We start from the raw sequence: 16132 nt of genomic DNA, 5'->3' as shown, positions 1-16132 counted from the left end.
AAGGGGAACAAGCAAAGCTGAAGGTAACTCGATTTTAAATATTTACTTGAATTTTAAACAGTATTTGTCCACTTCTAAACTAACTACCAAAATTCAAAAGGCCAAATTCAATGCTTATGTCACTTACTTAAAGGTAATGGTTGATTTTGGCCTTTCGCTTATACTCAAGGATAGATGCTGTTGGAGTGTTGTCTCCATCCACTCAGTAGTAAAAGTCAAGAATTTTAAAGGATTTTAGGAAAACATTTGTAATGCTCTCTAGATTAGACAAGATGATATAATTTCTTCTTACTCTCTGAAAATCATTGCAGGTTTTTCACCTCTTCCTAGTTTGCCCCTGAAGGAATCCCTTTTAAGCATCCTGTTAGAAATACTGCATCATTAAACAAGATTGAGCACAGTCTGCTTTATTTGAATACTACTACTTTTTATAGAGTAGCAGCCATGTTAGTCTGTATCCACAAAAAGAACAGGAGTACTTGTGGCACCTTAGAGACTAACAAATTTATTTGAGCATAAGCTTTTGTGGGCTACAGCCCACTTGATCAGATGCATAGAATGGAACATATAGTAAGAAGATATATGTACATACAGAGAACATGAAAAGGTGGAAGTTGCCATACCAACTCTAAGGGCTTGTCTACACTACATAATCCTAATCATGGAATTTTGAACAATCCATTTGTGTATGCCAGCTTCGAGTCGTCACTGTATTCTTTGAAATTGTGTCTCCTTTGGCGCGTCGGAAATCTTCCCGCACTTCTCATTTCTCCCACTGTTCCGCCTCCCGCGCTGCTCGATTTCCCCAATGCATTCGGATGAATCATGGGCGCATCTATGATCGCCAATCCTATCCGCTCGCCGCCAGTCCGCGCGCGCGGGCGATGCTGGTATGGACGCCGGTCGCGCCTCGCTCGGCTGCGCCATGCGCCGAGCGCAGCGCTCTGCATGGTGGCAGCACCTCTTCCGCAGCAGATGCTCGCGAGCTCGTGCGAGGCTGGGCAGTACGGTGGGGCCCACAGTGACCGCGCACTGGTGAGGAGACCGGTGGTGACACAGTGGAGTGCATGGTGGTGGGACGAAGAGGCAGGGGGGATGCGGGAGATGCGAGTGGGTGTGGGGTGAGCCTGAAACGCCCTGGGAAGGCCCGGGAAACAGCGCCCTGACTGTGCAAGGACCCAGTGCTTAGCAGGACTGGGCAGAACTGAGTGGCTTGCTCCGGAACTGGACTGAGTGGCGTGAGCACCAGCAGCTGACCTGTCAGACTTGCTTGGGTGGCCCTGCCTGTTCAGGACTACGGATCACAGCAGCCCTGAGCAGTCAGAAAAGGTACCCATCTCCTCTGCGTCAGCTGCTGGACCCAGCGCAGCGTCATTCAAGATCCACTTTGTTGTGCGCAAAACTGCCCACGGCCTCGTTGGCCAACGCATCGCCAAAGATAGTGACTGTCTGAGATTCCCACCACTTTCCCATAATGCCTGCCTCTGCAAGCTACCAGTCACCATGGGATGGGATTGCATGGGGGGGGGGGGGGGGGGTTCACCACCGGCAACAACCCAAGGGGTGGATCTGTAAAGGCAGACTCCTCGTGTGTTCCGCAGCTGACCTTTGGGCGGGTGGGGCCAGGTTTGCTGGGACTATAGGGGGCGGGCAGACTCATGGCGCCAGGCACTCTGGCGGCAGCCTGCCCCAGGCGGCCCGCATAACGCCTGCCATGCGGAGGATCATGCAACTGCCTACAGTTGCTGGTGCCTACACAACTGATGCTCTGTCCGGCCCGACTCAAGATGATCCTCGCTGGAGAACTACCGGCTGACAAAGTACAAGATGGGACGGACCTAACAGCTTACGCCTCAAGGGAAAGAAGAGGCCAGACTGACTCGCCGAAGTTGTCGATGGCTAGGACCTTGAGAGAGCCAAGGCGTTGCCTTGTGCTCATCACCCGTAGTTAGACGCATCGCCTGGCTGCTGTTCCTGATCAGAGCAACACCCGTGCTGATGCTGCCAGGAGGCTTTGGCGAGCGCCCCGGCTTAGCTTTGATTTCCTCAGGAGCACGTAGATGCAAAGAGAGCTGACGAAAGCGAAGCCAAGAAGAGGATATTTTAACAGCTTTGTTATGCAGACAGATTTTATTGTAAATCTATAAATTGATTTTAGAATTGCATAATAAACCTCTGACCTGGAATTTGCATTTGATTTAAAAAGTATCACATTTGGACTTTGCATTCTGTTTCTTTTTGTGTGGACTTGAGTTTTTAGGTTCTGTAAGGATGGCAGTTTGATGGGTGGGTTTGCGTTGGTGGGCGTGGGTGGGTTTCTTGGATAGGGGAGTGTGTGGCTGTGGTTTGCAGGGTTTTGCGAGAGTGAGGGGGCAGGAGAGAGAGGGTGGGAGGCTGAGGGAGGTGGGCTGGGGGAGTGGTGGGTGGGAGGATCGCAGGCACCAGGACCCTGCACAAGCATCAGGGCCTTGGGGTGCGGGGCCAGCAGGGAGGATCGTGAGTGCACCACCACACACAAGAACAACCTGTGTGTGGTACAGCACAGCTGCCTGCTGTGCCCCCAGACTGACTGTGGCAGTCTGTCTGTGGGCAGCACTGCTGCCTGCACCCCCACCTGGACTGCAGTCTGTCCACTGGCTAAGCACAAGCCCTGGCACCAAGCCCAGAGCCAGTGGGTAAACCTCAACCACACATAACACTCAGCAACTATAAATGCAGAACAGGGACTCTTTGAACTGTGGAGGACTAACAAATTTTTGAAGGTTTGAACTTGGTTTTAGGACACAGGATGTTGTCAGCTGCCATGCGATAGTCTGCGGTTGAGACTCTGTTGTCTGAACATTATGACGTTGTGCCGTGCGGGGACAGGACTCCTTGGAGTGGGTTGGACCTTGGACACTTCTTGGCACCTGCACTTAGGCTGCCTAGGTGGCGTGCATTGGGCTCTTGCAGGGGGCTCTCACTTGCTGGGGCTCGGGCGCAAGCGTCGCTGCAGGTCTCTTCAGCTGCGCCCTCCCGCGCAGACCAAGCATCGAGCCCTGTGCCTGCTGCGGTTCCCTGCTGGTCTTCCTGCTGCCCGGTGGATCTCTGCTTGCTCAGCTCTCCTCTGCCTGCTCTCTCTCTGTCTCTGCTCTTGTGCCGGCTCTCTGACTGGATGTCCTTGTCTTTCCATCTTTTTCTTCAGTCATGTGAGCACTTGTCTTTAATAGGAGCGAAGCTGTGAGCCAGCCTCTGCCAGTCGTGAACAAGCAGGGAATGTGATGCAAAAAGCAGGTGATTAACTGTTTAAAACAGTGATTTCAGCCAACAGTAACAACAGTCTCCAGATCAGGAAATCTCTCCTAATCTGGAACTCTGGAACTAGTCTCAAACAGGGCGTCCTCATTGGATAGCGAGCAAACAGAAGCTGATAGCGATTGCCCTCATGCACAGCGAGAATCAAAAAGCACAGCTAAGATTGCTTTACAACACAGCTTGCTTTAGTTCCTGCTTAGCTGTGCTTTAGCACAGCATGCAAAGCAAATGAAATAAAGCTCAAGCAATGTGCAGCTCCCGCCAGTGATCGCCAGAGTGGCTCCCGTTAGACCTGCACGTGGCTGTTAAGTGGCTGTTATTCGAGACCTCTGAGGGCTGCAAAGTAAAACTCTGTTAAGCGAATCAAAGAAAACAAAAAAAGTCTGTTTTCTTAGTCATTCTTATGCACAAAGTATTCTTAAATAAAGTAAAGTCTACCAAACACAGTACACACAACACACTAAATTCACCCTTACATTCAGCTAATTACATCAAGCACTCAGCGAGAGGCGGATCAGGCGAAGAGAGCGAGAACAGAGATGTGAGGAGAGGACCTGGAGACCTGCATGCCACGTCAGCCCTGATGGTCCCCCCTGTCCCCTGTGATGGCATGGCGCTCATGGAGGCGGTGTGGCCGCACTCTCCCAGCACCTCTCTCCTACACCCTCTGCTGCCCTCTTGCTTAGCTTTTGCTCTCTGACTATTTTTTGCTTACAGAGGACTATATTGCATGCCTATTGCCTGCTTGTTGTATAGTTTCATATATAAAATTTTATATACTATTTTTTTTTATATATATCCCTGTTTCTTAAATTTTAAATTGTAATAAAAAATAATGCTACTGATGTTTCCTTCTTACCTTCGGGTTTTCGAGTCCGGGGCGGTTATTAGGGATCTCTGTGAGGTGATGAAGAGTGAGGGGCTGTCAGAGAGAAAGGCTGTCAGAAAGCGGGAGCGGGTCCTCGTCTGACCCTTCCTCATCTTCCCAACACCATCTTCCCCATCTCCCTACGAGGGAGAGGGAGGAGGAACTACACCGTCCACGGTCCCCACGTCACTGGTCACCCTGCACTGGTGCACACCCAGGTGGGAATGGCATGGGCTGTGACTGGGTGCGGCTCCATGGCAGCTGCGCAGCGCGAGCGTCCGGGTCTGACTTTTGATTTGACTTCCCTTTCCTTCACTTTCTCACTTCACATCACGCGCATATCATCTCTTTCCTTTCTTCCTTTTGGCTTTCGAACTTCACCTTCGTTCCCGGCGTTCGCGTTTGCTGGAAAGCAGCGGACTCTCACAGACACAGCTCGCCCCACACAGACTATCAGTCCTGGACTTCAGTGCAGTCCATCTTGCTGGGGGATTGATTCTGGGATTGGACTGCTCTGCTCCTCTGCTTGCTGCAGGTGGAGAGTGCGCCCGATGTGCGATGTGCCAGTCAGATTCAAGCATTCAAACCAGCCAAACAGATTAAAAAATTCAAATCAAATTTGTGGTGTGTGTGGCTGGGCCCAGAATCAGCTCGGACTGCTGTCTGCCAACAGTCAACAGTGGTGTGCACTGTGGGAGCTGCCGGAGCTGCTAAGTTAATTAGCCACCACACCAAGCCTAATTCGGAATTGCAGCGCGTTCCACCTGCCCATCACCACTGGTGGAATTACCAAATTCGAACTCTAGAGCCCTCTAGTTGGCTAAATGGTGTGTGGTGTGGTTGTTGGGCGGTTAGTTTAAATAAAGCTGATAAATTCGAATTAAAGTCCTAGTGTAGACCAGGCCTAAGAGGCTAGTTAATTAAGATGAGCAATTATCAGCAGGAGAAAAAAAAACTTTTGTAGTGATAATCAAGATGGCCCATTCCAGACAGTTGACAAGAAGGTGTGTGGATACTTAACATAGGGAAATAGACTCAATTTGTGTAATGACCAACCACATTTTTATGCACATGTTGTCCAAACACATAAATATACACAGAAGTGAATTACACATGCACTAGTCACTACATTTTACTAGCCATAAATAAATCTTGCCCTTGGAACAATTATCTATTCTTCTGTCCCTCTAGACCTAAGAAATATGCCTATCATTTTTAGGTAATTCAAGATTACATAGGGTCAAATCTAGACTGGTTTAGTAATGTGCACTCACCCATTCAGCCTGATTCTCCACTGCCTTGCTTATAGTATAGTCATTTACACCTGTGCAAAGTGAATGTAAATTGCCATTAAGTCAGAGTAACAACTCTTCACACCCACTTTGCCCAGATGTACTAGAGAGCCAGGTTTACTGACTGTATGAGTAAGGTGAGCAGGATTGGGCCCATTATCCCCAGTGAAGAACAATTAGATAAGCATATGCAGTCCACAGCATTGAATAGCAACTCCATGGACATCAAAGATGTCGGTATACATTATCTGCATCTGACTGCACACCAATTAAAAGAAGGGGGGATAGCTCAATGGATTGAACATTAGCCTGCTCAGCCCAAGGTTGTGAGTTAAATCCCTGAGGGGGCCATATAGGGATCTGGGGCAAAATCAGTACTTGGTCCTGCTAGTGAAGGCAGGGGGCTGGACTCAATGACTTTCTAGGGTCCCTTCAAGCTCTATGAGGTAGGTGTATCTCTTATATTTATTAAAGTTCTCTAAAACTGTAGATTCAAAGATGCTACACTTCAGTAATAGCTCTGATGACGAGTTTACACACTTCATTTTCACTTGTTTCAATATTGACTTCAAAGTTATGGCTCCAACACACATGGGTAATGCAATCACCGTAACCCATAAAATTAAAACGTATACAATCAATCACTTATAGATTGACCTTTACTGTATATTCATTCTGATCAGAAACATGGCAGCCACTGGTATGGACTTTAGGCCCTAGATCAAGGAATTTCAAGCTTCACACAAGCCAAATATCTTTTGATATGTCCTGTCTCCCCTCCCAATGGTCCTTTTAAAAAAAAAAAAAAAGGTGGGAGAGAGAGAGAGAATCCTAATTAATAACAGGGCAATTAAATACAAAAGTTAACATTAATTCAACAGTAAGGGTAAGAAATCAACCACTCAAAAAGCAAAAAAAATCCAGGTTAAGTTTTCCAAGCTAAATCCCACATTAATGTGTAACTGTTGTTCAATCAATACCATAAATTATTCAGGATGTACAACAAAGATGAATTAATATTGCAGGGAAAAAAGTATTTTTTGCAGTTTCCTAACCTTTGAGTGCATGTGGTCTCAAGTTTAACATGTCATTAATACTTCTTTTGTTTAAAATAATATATATTGAATGACATTTAATGGAAGATTGCAGGTTAGAGAGCAACAGGTATTAATGGCTGAAGTAGCCTACTGAGGTTATTATTGTGCATTGTCTGCCACTTTTTCAAACCAAGAAGTAATAAATTTCCCAATAAACTAACATCTCTAGTCAATCTGTGTTTCATTATACCCTTTATTATTATATACACACCACATGTAGAGATGCAGGGGGACCATTAACTGCCTTCCTCCTAACCTTCTAATATAAGAGAGACCAGGCAACTACTACCTTAGAGAAGTAGTTTTAACTAATCTGTGTTTCTTCTGGATATAAGAGAGAGCGGGTCAACAGGGCTGGACACCATTTTGAATCACATAAGGAACCTTCTCAGAGCTGTTATTTATATCCTTACCTAGTGCCACCTACTGTTAGAAATTCAGCACTGCAGCTTCCCATTGAAATGAATAAGTTACTGCTCAAGATTAGTTTTTGTTTGTTTGCCATGTTGGTGTTTTGACATGTGTTTGGTGCTTGTGGCCTCCCGATTCCTCCAGACCAGAGAAAGCTAAAGGGGTGAAATCCTTTTAATGGTTCACATCCTCCCTGCCTCCTCCCCTCCAAAAAGCCACCACACACACATACCTTCCCCCACTGATTTTTAAATGAATCTATGACCCACAATGCTTGCCTTAGCTCTATTATGACAGCCACAGAAGAACAAGTTGATGTGCAACAGAAGCTGTTCTCAATGTGAATTAAGCTTCAATGTCTCAAATGCAGGATGTGAAACTCTGGTTCCATTAAAGTCATTGAGAGGTTTAACTTTGAGTTCCGTGGCCAGAATTTCATTCCATGTCTTTAATTCAATAACACTACTCATATGTGGAAAGTTATTCATATGCTTAAGTGCTGCAGGATAGGAGCCATAGTCTCATAACCTCATCTCAGACAATAGCCTGATGAGTAATATAGAGACATATTAATTATAATATGCTTTCTTTTTATACTTATAACATGTCATAAGCAAATCAAATTACAATTTCTATGCATGCCTCCTGAACTACTTTCGTTTCTTTGTTGCATTTTTAGAAGAGTTTAGGAATTATAAAGTTGATAAATGATAATTATTCAAAAATAGAATTATGTTCTAGAGAATGCGATATTAGTTCTCTCTGATCTTTTAAATCCTCTCTGTGGTTTTAATTATGTGCTAAAGCTTAGGGGCAATTGTGCTTCAGCTTCTTAGCTGATTACAGAGAATTCTTTAGGATATGTGAACTAAAGACACAGTAACATCCTATTTACTGGATGTGCTGGCACTGAGGGGACAGATTTATTAGTTCTTGGTTAAGTAAGACAGAAGTTCTTTTGAACAGTCTAAGGAGCCAATCCTGCAGCAAAGTCTGCATGAGTGCATCCCTGTGCCCACACAGTTCCCACTGATTCCAATAGGGCTCTGCATGGGTCAGCCCTTTGGGAGCTCATTGATGTATTAAGTCCAAAGTTAAGACACATAAATCTCTTGAGAAGGATGCAAGGCAGCACCACCAGCCCTTGGACTGAGAGACCAAGTTGGAAACTTGAACTCAAGTTCCCCATTTAGCAGCCTGACATGTTACCCCTTGACCTTGGTCCTCATTTTCCTCCCATTTTTGGATATCCAAAAGAATCGCCCTCAACAAGATCACATCTTTTATTGTAATCCCCACCCATGAACATAGCAGACTAAAGACTGAAAGACACAGCCTGTGATGAACTGAGAAATACCCATGTTATTGTTTACCAATATGGTGTATACCTCTGTGTGTGTTTGTTTATGATAGGTTACCATTATGGAGTCAGAGCAAGAGGGCTTGTTAGGGGACCCAAGCAAGAAAGGTAAAACAATGACCTAGATTAAAAGCATCCCAACAACACTATCGCCAAATTTATAGCAGTGAAAAGATGACACAGCTATTTTTGCCCTGGCTGGGAAGAGAGAGGTCAACGAGAGCACTAAAATATTAGAGGACTCCAGGAGTTAGAAAAGGGTGGGAGTGGCTAGAGAAGCTGCCCAGAAAAAGCTGACAGGGTGACAATATGTCATCTAGAGATACAGAGGGCGTGGTGTGAGCAGGACAGTCTGTTTCTCTTAGCCAGATATGGGGGTTAGCTGGACTGACTGGAATTTACAAAAACTGGTGAGGAAAAATTAAAGTGAAAGTAAGACATGTGCCCATTGGATTAACACAGTTGGCAAAGAGTGGGCTAGAGTCAAGAGATGCAGTCTAAGAGCAGTAGGACTGTGGGGTTCCACTCAGAGTGAGGTGCAGGAAACCAGACCTGTCACCTGAAGGGTGCACTCGAGAGGAACTAAATGGAGTCTAAGGTACCGATTGCCCTATAACCATGACACAGGTCTGCAAAACAAATTGTCAAACCTGCTGAAAGAAAATGTGTTTGTAAAATGTGAGCTAAGAGGCCAGAGGGAACCCCTGGAAGAGGCCTTGAATGATCTTAAACTGTGTGAAAGTGGACAGAAAAGCAATAGCAGAGAAGGAGGATAGTCTTGTGGCTAAGGTGCTAGACTAGGACTTGGGAGATCTGGGTTCAGCTCCTAAGTACACCACAGATTTCCCATGTGACCTTGGGCAGGACACTTAGTCCTTCAGTTTCCCCCTCTGTAAAAGATGGTTAATACTTCCTGTGTTTGTCTTATCTAATGAGACTGGTCTGCTCCCAAAAGTGTGGGAACAGCATCCGGCCCCATGGGCCCTGATCTCAGTTGAGGCCTGTAGGCCAAACTGTAATATAGACAGTACTAAAAGACAGGAACTAGATTCTTCAAGGCAATAAGTGACAAGTCCGCCATTTTTAATACATGAAAAACAGTCATCTGAAGTGAAATGTGGCAGCTGTAAGAGATGGCCATTTACCAAGAGTGGTCCAACCCCTATAGCTCCCTGTCTACCACCATTTCAATCTGTAAATTTAGCAATTTACATTGCCAAAACATTAGATCTCTGCCATACTGTTCTCAGGTGAAGAAGAGAAACAGACTCCAGACAGATTCCTTCTGTGATAAGAAGGATTACTGAAAGAAATTGCGATTAAGGGGGGAGGGATAGCTCAGTGGTTTGAGCATTGGCCTGCTAAACCCAGGGTTGTGAGTTCAATCCTTGAGGAGAATACTTAGGGATCTGGGGCACAAATTGGTCCTGCTAGTGAAGGCAGGGGGCTGGACTCAATGACCTTTCAAGGTCCCTTCCAGTTCTAGGAGATTGGTATATCTCCAATTATTACCTTTTATTACCTTATCTCACCAGAACAAGTTTTGAAGAAAGAAAAACGTTCTTTCTGTAGAATTGGAAATAAGGCATAAATTTTTAACAGTCAGAATAATGAACCGCTGGAACAATTTAGGAAGGGCTGTAGTGGATTCTCCATCTCTGACAATTTTTTAATCAAGAATGGGTGTTTTTCTAAAAGATATGTTCTAGGAATCATTTTGGTAAAGTTCTATGGCCTATGTTACACCAGACTAGATGATCATAATGGGCAGGCAGGTTGCCCAGGGGTCAGGTTGGTTGAAGGGCAGTCTTGATTAGTGGTCAGAGTTCACAGAAGGCATCCAATAGCCAGCAGATCCAATCCAAGGGGAAGGTACAGCAAGGTAGTTGGTGGAGTTAGGCAAGGCAGCAAGGCGGGGTCCAAGTAGCAACTAATAGGCAATGGCTTGTTGCTCAGACAAGGCCAGAAAGGAATCAGGAAGTTTATATATGGTCACTAGCCAGTCAGGGTCAAGACCATGTGGCCTATCAGGAAGCAAGTTGTGGAACCGTTGAAGCTGGTCCATACAAGTCAGCAAATTTCCCAGTAATTTGATGAATGTGGCATGATAACCAAGGAGGCTTCCCAAGAATGCACTGCACCTTGGCTCAAGAGCAGGTTCCTTTTGGCCTTGGAATCTATGAACTTGGGAAGACCAATAACACTCCAGTGTCAGAAAAGCTTTAGCATGTAGTTCTATGTATGCATGTAGCTTTAGCATGTAGGAAAACAGATCCCTAACATATTTTAAACATCTTTAGGAATGAGGCAAGTCTCAGTAGATTAGAGAGGTTAATCTTACATCTAATGTTTAGAGAAGGTTCTAGAAAATAGCGAAAAAACTACTGATTTATAAGACTTCCTTAACAGGGAAGATACAGGCAATATTCTTCAGGTTTAGCATAGAGAAACACCAGATGAGTTATGATTTAATTATGGATATTAAATATGAATTCAAAAATAGGAGACCATGCCCGACTAATCAGAAGATTTTTCAATAAGGTTTATAAAAGATTTAACAGAGACACCATGGACTTAATTAAGCAGGACTTTTAGAAAGCTTTCAATAAAGTACCGCCAAAAAGTTTACTCTATAAAGGCCAGAGATTAAATATGTCTAGCTACTGAGAGGAAGCATTTGGGCAAGCCAATTTGGATGACAAATACAGACTTTTCTATGGAAGACATGATAGATGAGAGAAAGGATGTAGCTCAGGACTGAAGGAGGTGTAATTACTGGAACACTACACAGAAATTTTTTGGGGGGGAGGGAATTTGCCCTCGGGGTAACTTACATAATTGATGTTTCTCGTGAGTGAACAAACATATCTGAAGAAAATATGCACCATCTACCTCTGCGATGGTTCTACAGATTTTTGGGGCCCCTGGAGGGGACCAGGAAGTCCTGCCACATGCTGGCCTCGGCCTTGTCTACTAGGAGAAAAGATGCCTTTGTTCCAGTCGAACTTAATCAGTCAAACTTAATTCAGTTGAAAACCCCACTTAAAATCAGTATGGGCACAGTTTAACACCTTTAGCTCAATGATAGCAAGTTGAGTAAAAAGCATCCTTTTTTCCTCCTTGTCTAAACAAGGTCAGAGTGGTGTTGCCTCCTACTCAGCAAGCATATGGGCTAGTGCATCAGAGGTTCATCCCCTACTGCAGTGGTCCCCAACGTGGTGCCCGCGGGTGCCATGTCGCCCGCCGGGGCATTTATGGGCGCCCGCCTAGTGCCTAGCAGGGGAGAGAAGCCGCGGCCCTGCACCTGACGGGGACAGAGAACTCAGGCTGCGAGCGCGGTGTTCTCTGTTCCCAGCAGGCGTGGGGCCCGCCTAGTGCCCAGCCGGGGAGACAAGCTGCGGCCCCACACCTGACGGGGACAGAGAATTCCGGGGCTGCAGGCTGTGGGCGCTGGTGTTCTCGGCCCCTGGCAGGTGCAGGGGCCGTGGCTTAAGCCAGAGAGAAGCCACGGCTCTGCGCCTGCCGGGCAGTGATTTCCCTACACCCCCCCTGAATTTTCCCAACACCCCCTCCAGTTTTGTGAGCTAGTTACATACCAATTTAGTGACTGTTTGGAAATCTGAATTTAAACTGAAACATTAATACACACTTTAAAAGCTTATACAGTGCATGATAAAATATGTGTATCTGAAAAAGTATAATAGATTTGAAAAGTATGAACATAGACTAGCTTCCTTGCTTTCTTATACAGCTGTTTTTTATGATGTCAGTGCATTCATTTCGGTGATGTTGGCCAACCTAATAATTTCAAATGATGATTTGTAAGCAAAGTGTAAATGAGTTCTCCCTGACAGCTAGTGATGAGCTGGGGGCTAAGGCTTCAGGACAGATTATATTTACATTCACACCTAATCTACCTAGGTATCCAGCAAACAGAGCTGTGTTGTCCAAGTGATAGATTTTGGCTGGGGTTGGGTTACAAACCACTTGAATGTTGGGGGAAGGGGGGATGAAATGTTGTTCTTATTGTATGAGTAAAGGGCAGTAGAACTGTACTTAGTCTGTGATGATTTGAAGGCATCAAGAGAGAGGGTGGGGACCTGTCCCTCTCCACTGTTTAAAGACAGAGCTGATAAGGCTCCATAGATAGTCTTTTGTTCTGTTAAGTGACCACTGCAGCTGAAATCACTGACAATCAGGTCTAAGTGCTTAGTCCTGTTGTGGGGACAGTGTTCCTGTGGGTACAGTGTTTTTGTGTAAGAGACAGCCCAGACTGCGCTAGCAGCGAGGTTCCTGCACTGAGAGCTTAGCTGAAATCACTGCGAGCTGGTGGAACCTCAAGAGACCAACTTGCAGAGGTCACAGTGGTAGGTGACAGCAGAAGGTGACTGTGCATTGGCAACAGAGCGGTGGAGTGAACAGTGGCACAACGTACAGCTGTGGCCAGAGCGAACTGTGCCTTTTTGTCCCCCACCTGGAAGGTGTACTCACGTGAAAGCACCTCTGAACTCTGAGTCTCCACTGACCAAGGACAACACCGGTGAGTGGAGTGCAGTGGAGGGAAAAGTGAGGGGCATGTTAAATAAACATTTGTTTGTTGGACTATATTTTAGTCACTTTGCTCCAGAATGCTAGATTTGTGACTGGGAATGGAAACTTATATAAATATGTTTCCCAATAGGCCAAGATTTTTAAAATGCAGTATTTGCCAAGGTTATCATCTCACATTGTTGCTATCTTGGGAGGTCATTATGTTGGGGAGTTTCTGTACTAAACATTTTTATTATAATTAATTTTTACATAAGAATGGTCATACTGGGTCAGACCCATGGTCCATAGAGCCCAGTACCCTGTCTTACAACAGTGGTCAAGGCCAGGTGCTTCAGAGGGAATGAATAGAACAGGGAATCATCAAGTGATCCATCCCCTGTTGCCCATTCCCAGCTTCTGGCAAACAGGCTAGGGACACTCAGAGCATGGCGTTGCATCCCTCTCATCCTGGCTAATAGCCACAGATGGACCTGTTCTCCAGGAATTTATCTAGTTCTTTTTAAAATCCTGTTATAGTTTTGGTCTTCACAGCATCCCCTGGCAAAGAGTTCCCTGGGTTGACTTTATATTGTGTGAAGAAATACTTCCTTTTGTTTTTTTTAAATCTGCTGCCTATTAATTTCATTGGGTGACTGCTAGTTCTTGTGTTATGTGAAGGATTAAATAAAATTTCCTTATTCACTTTCTTCGCACCAGTCAAGATTTTGTAAACCTCTATCATATCCCCATTAGTCATCTCTTTTCTAAGCTGAAAATTCCCAGCCACTTTAATCTCTCCTCCTGTTTCATACCCCTCATCATTTTAGTTGCCCATCTCTGTACCTTTTCCAATTCCAATATATATATCTTTAGGATGGGTGACCAGATCTACACACACTATTCAAGGTGTGCACGTACCATGGATTTATATAGAGGCAATATGATATTTTCTGTCTTATTATCTATCCCTTTCTTAATGATTCCCAACATTGTTTGCTTTTGTGACTGTTGCTGCACATGGAGTGGATGTTTTCAGAGATCTATCCACAATGACTCCAAGATCTCTTCCTTGAGTGTTAGCAGCTAATTCAGATGCCATCATTTTGTATGTAAAGTTGAGATTGCTTTCCAATGTGCATTACTTTGCATTTATCAACATTGAATTTAATTTGCCATTTTGTTGCCCAGTCACCCAGTTTTGTGAGATCCCTTTGTAGCTCTTCGCAGTCTGCCTGGGACTTAACTATCTTGAATAGTTTTGTATCATCTGCAAATTTTGCCACCTCACTGTTTACCCATTTTTCCAGATCATTTATGAATATGTTGAACAGCACTGGTCCCAGTACCGACTCCTCAGGGATACCACTATTTATCTCTCTCCATTCTGAAAACTGATAATTTATTCCTACCCTTTGTTTCCCATCTTTTAACCAGTTACTGATCCATGAGAGGACTTTCCTCTTACCCCATGATGGCTTACTTTTCAAAAGTCAAATTAAATATTTTTTTAAATGTATATTTTTTTAGAAATCTAGACCTGTTATGTGTTTTGGTGTAACTTGCATTATTCTTATGTTAAATTTGCATAATCCTAACAAAACATTTACTTTATTCATATCTCTTTTATATATCTCATTGGTCCTGACACCCCCCCTGTAAATTCGAACACCCCCCCTGATTTCAATTCCTGGGGAAACCACTGCCCTGCCGGGGACAGAGAACTTCGGGGCTGCAGGCTGTGGGCGCCGATGTTCTCTGTCCTCGCAGCTTCTCTCTTCTCTCTGGATTCATATATTATGTTATATTAAATATGATGTTTTTCGTATTACTTAATGTACAAATACAAAATAAGCCTTGAAAAATTGTTGGCGCCTGTCACACTCTTCTGAAAACATGAATGTGCTACTGGCCACAAAAAGGTTGGGGACCACTGCCCTACTGGATTTCAGAGGCACGTCACAGAGGCGCTGGCAGCTTATTAAGTGCAGCTGAGCCTAGTAAGGCTCCACATTTTGAAGAGGCGTCACTGTTCAGGGAGATGGATGGATAGACAGACTAATGAATGGGTTTGTGCTGACCAGAAGACAGAGCAAAAATGCCTAGGCAAATAGTGGAACTACTAGATATGGCTTGCACATTTTTGTATTTTGGAGTTTGCTGCTGGCCAAACTGCCTAGAAGGAATGTGGCTAGGGATTTTTGCCCATTTGGTACCAATGTGGATTAATCCAAAACTCCAGAAAAAAAACCCTGTCCAGTATGGATGATTTGATGGTGAAACTTGAGCTTCTGGTTAATTTTTTCTGTCCCTGTTCTGCCTCTAACAGCCACAATGACCCCTTCAGAAAAGACATCTCATGCATAAACATAGCCCAGAATTAGGCAGTAGAAGCCTTTGGGGGAAGGTTGGTGAAAATAATTTTATGTGCAATATGCAATTTATAAACCTGGTTATTTTACCTGGCTCTTAACACCAGAAACAGTCTTGTCTAATATAAGATGATATTCTGCTACCATTGTTCAGGCTGAGCAGTACCTTACTTCTCATGTAAGGATTGACTCCAGCATCATGAAAGGCGTAAGGTGCTACTCAGCCTGAGAAACGGAAAGAAGCTAGGCCACAGATTGTAAGTTCTTGAGACAGAGACCATCTCTATGTAGTAGCTGTATAATGCTGAGCCCAACAATGGCACTCCATAAAGAAAACATCAATTGCTTGATGTCTTTCAAATTTTAAATTAATCCCATTTTTAAATTAGAAGAGCACAAAACTGCATCTCTGTCGGAGGCTCTACAAACGGCGCCTACAAAGCACAGCCCAGCGCGCGCGCGCGCCCTTCCCAGTCCCCCCCGGTCCCCTCTCTCCTCTTCTCCGGCATCCTGGGGAGGGCTGGGGCGGCTGGCGCATGCGCCGCGGCGCGGCGGGGCCGGCGGAGCGAGCCGCCCGGGGCGGCGGACCAGCCGCAGTCATGCGGGCGCTCAGCCGAGGAGGGGGAAGACGGGACCGACCCCCGCGGCAGGGGGCGGCGCCCGTCCGTCCCCGTCGGTGGACCCCCCGACCTGCGCATGCCGCGAGCTCCCGGGGGGCCCGGGGGCGCCTCCCCGCCCCATGCGCCCGCGCGCGCTTGGCCCGCTGGTGCCTAGAGCCGCCCCTGATCTCTGTTTATGATCAGCTTCTATATTTTCTTTTTACCCTGGTATGACTCACAATGCTGTTCTGGAGCTGAGACTGTGTTTGCTAAGTGCCAGTCTGGAATAATTGTGTTGTGTTTTCTGACAAG

This window comes from Mauremys reevesii, linkage group 1 (genome assembly GCF_016161935.1).
Source record: "Mauremys reevesii isolate NIE-2019 linkage group 1, ASM1616193v1, whole genome shotgun sequence".
NCBI classification, from domain to species: domain Eukaryota; kingdom Metazoa; phylum Chordata; order Testudines; family Geoemydidae; genus Mauremys; species Mauremys reevesii.
This window is presented reverse-complemented; position numbering follows the sequence as displayed.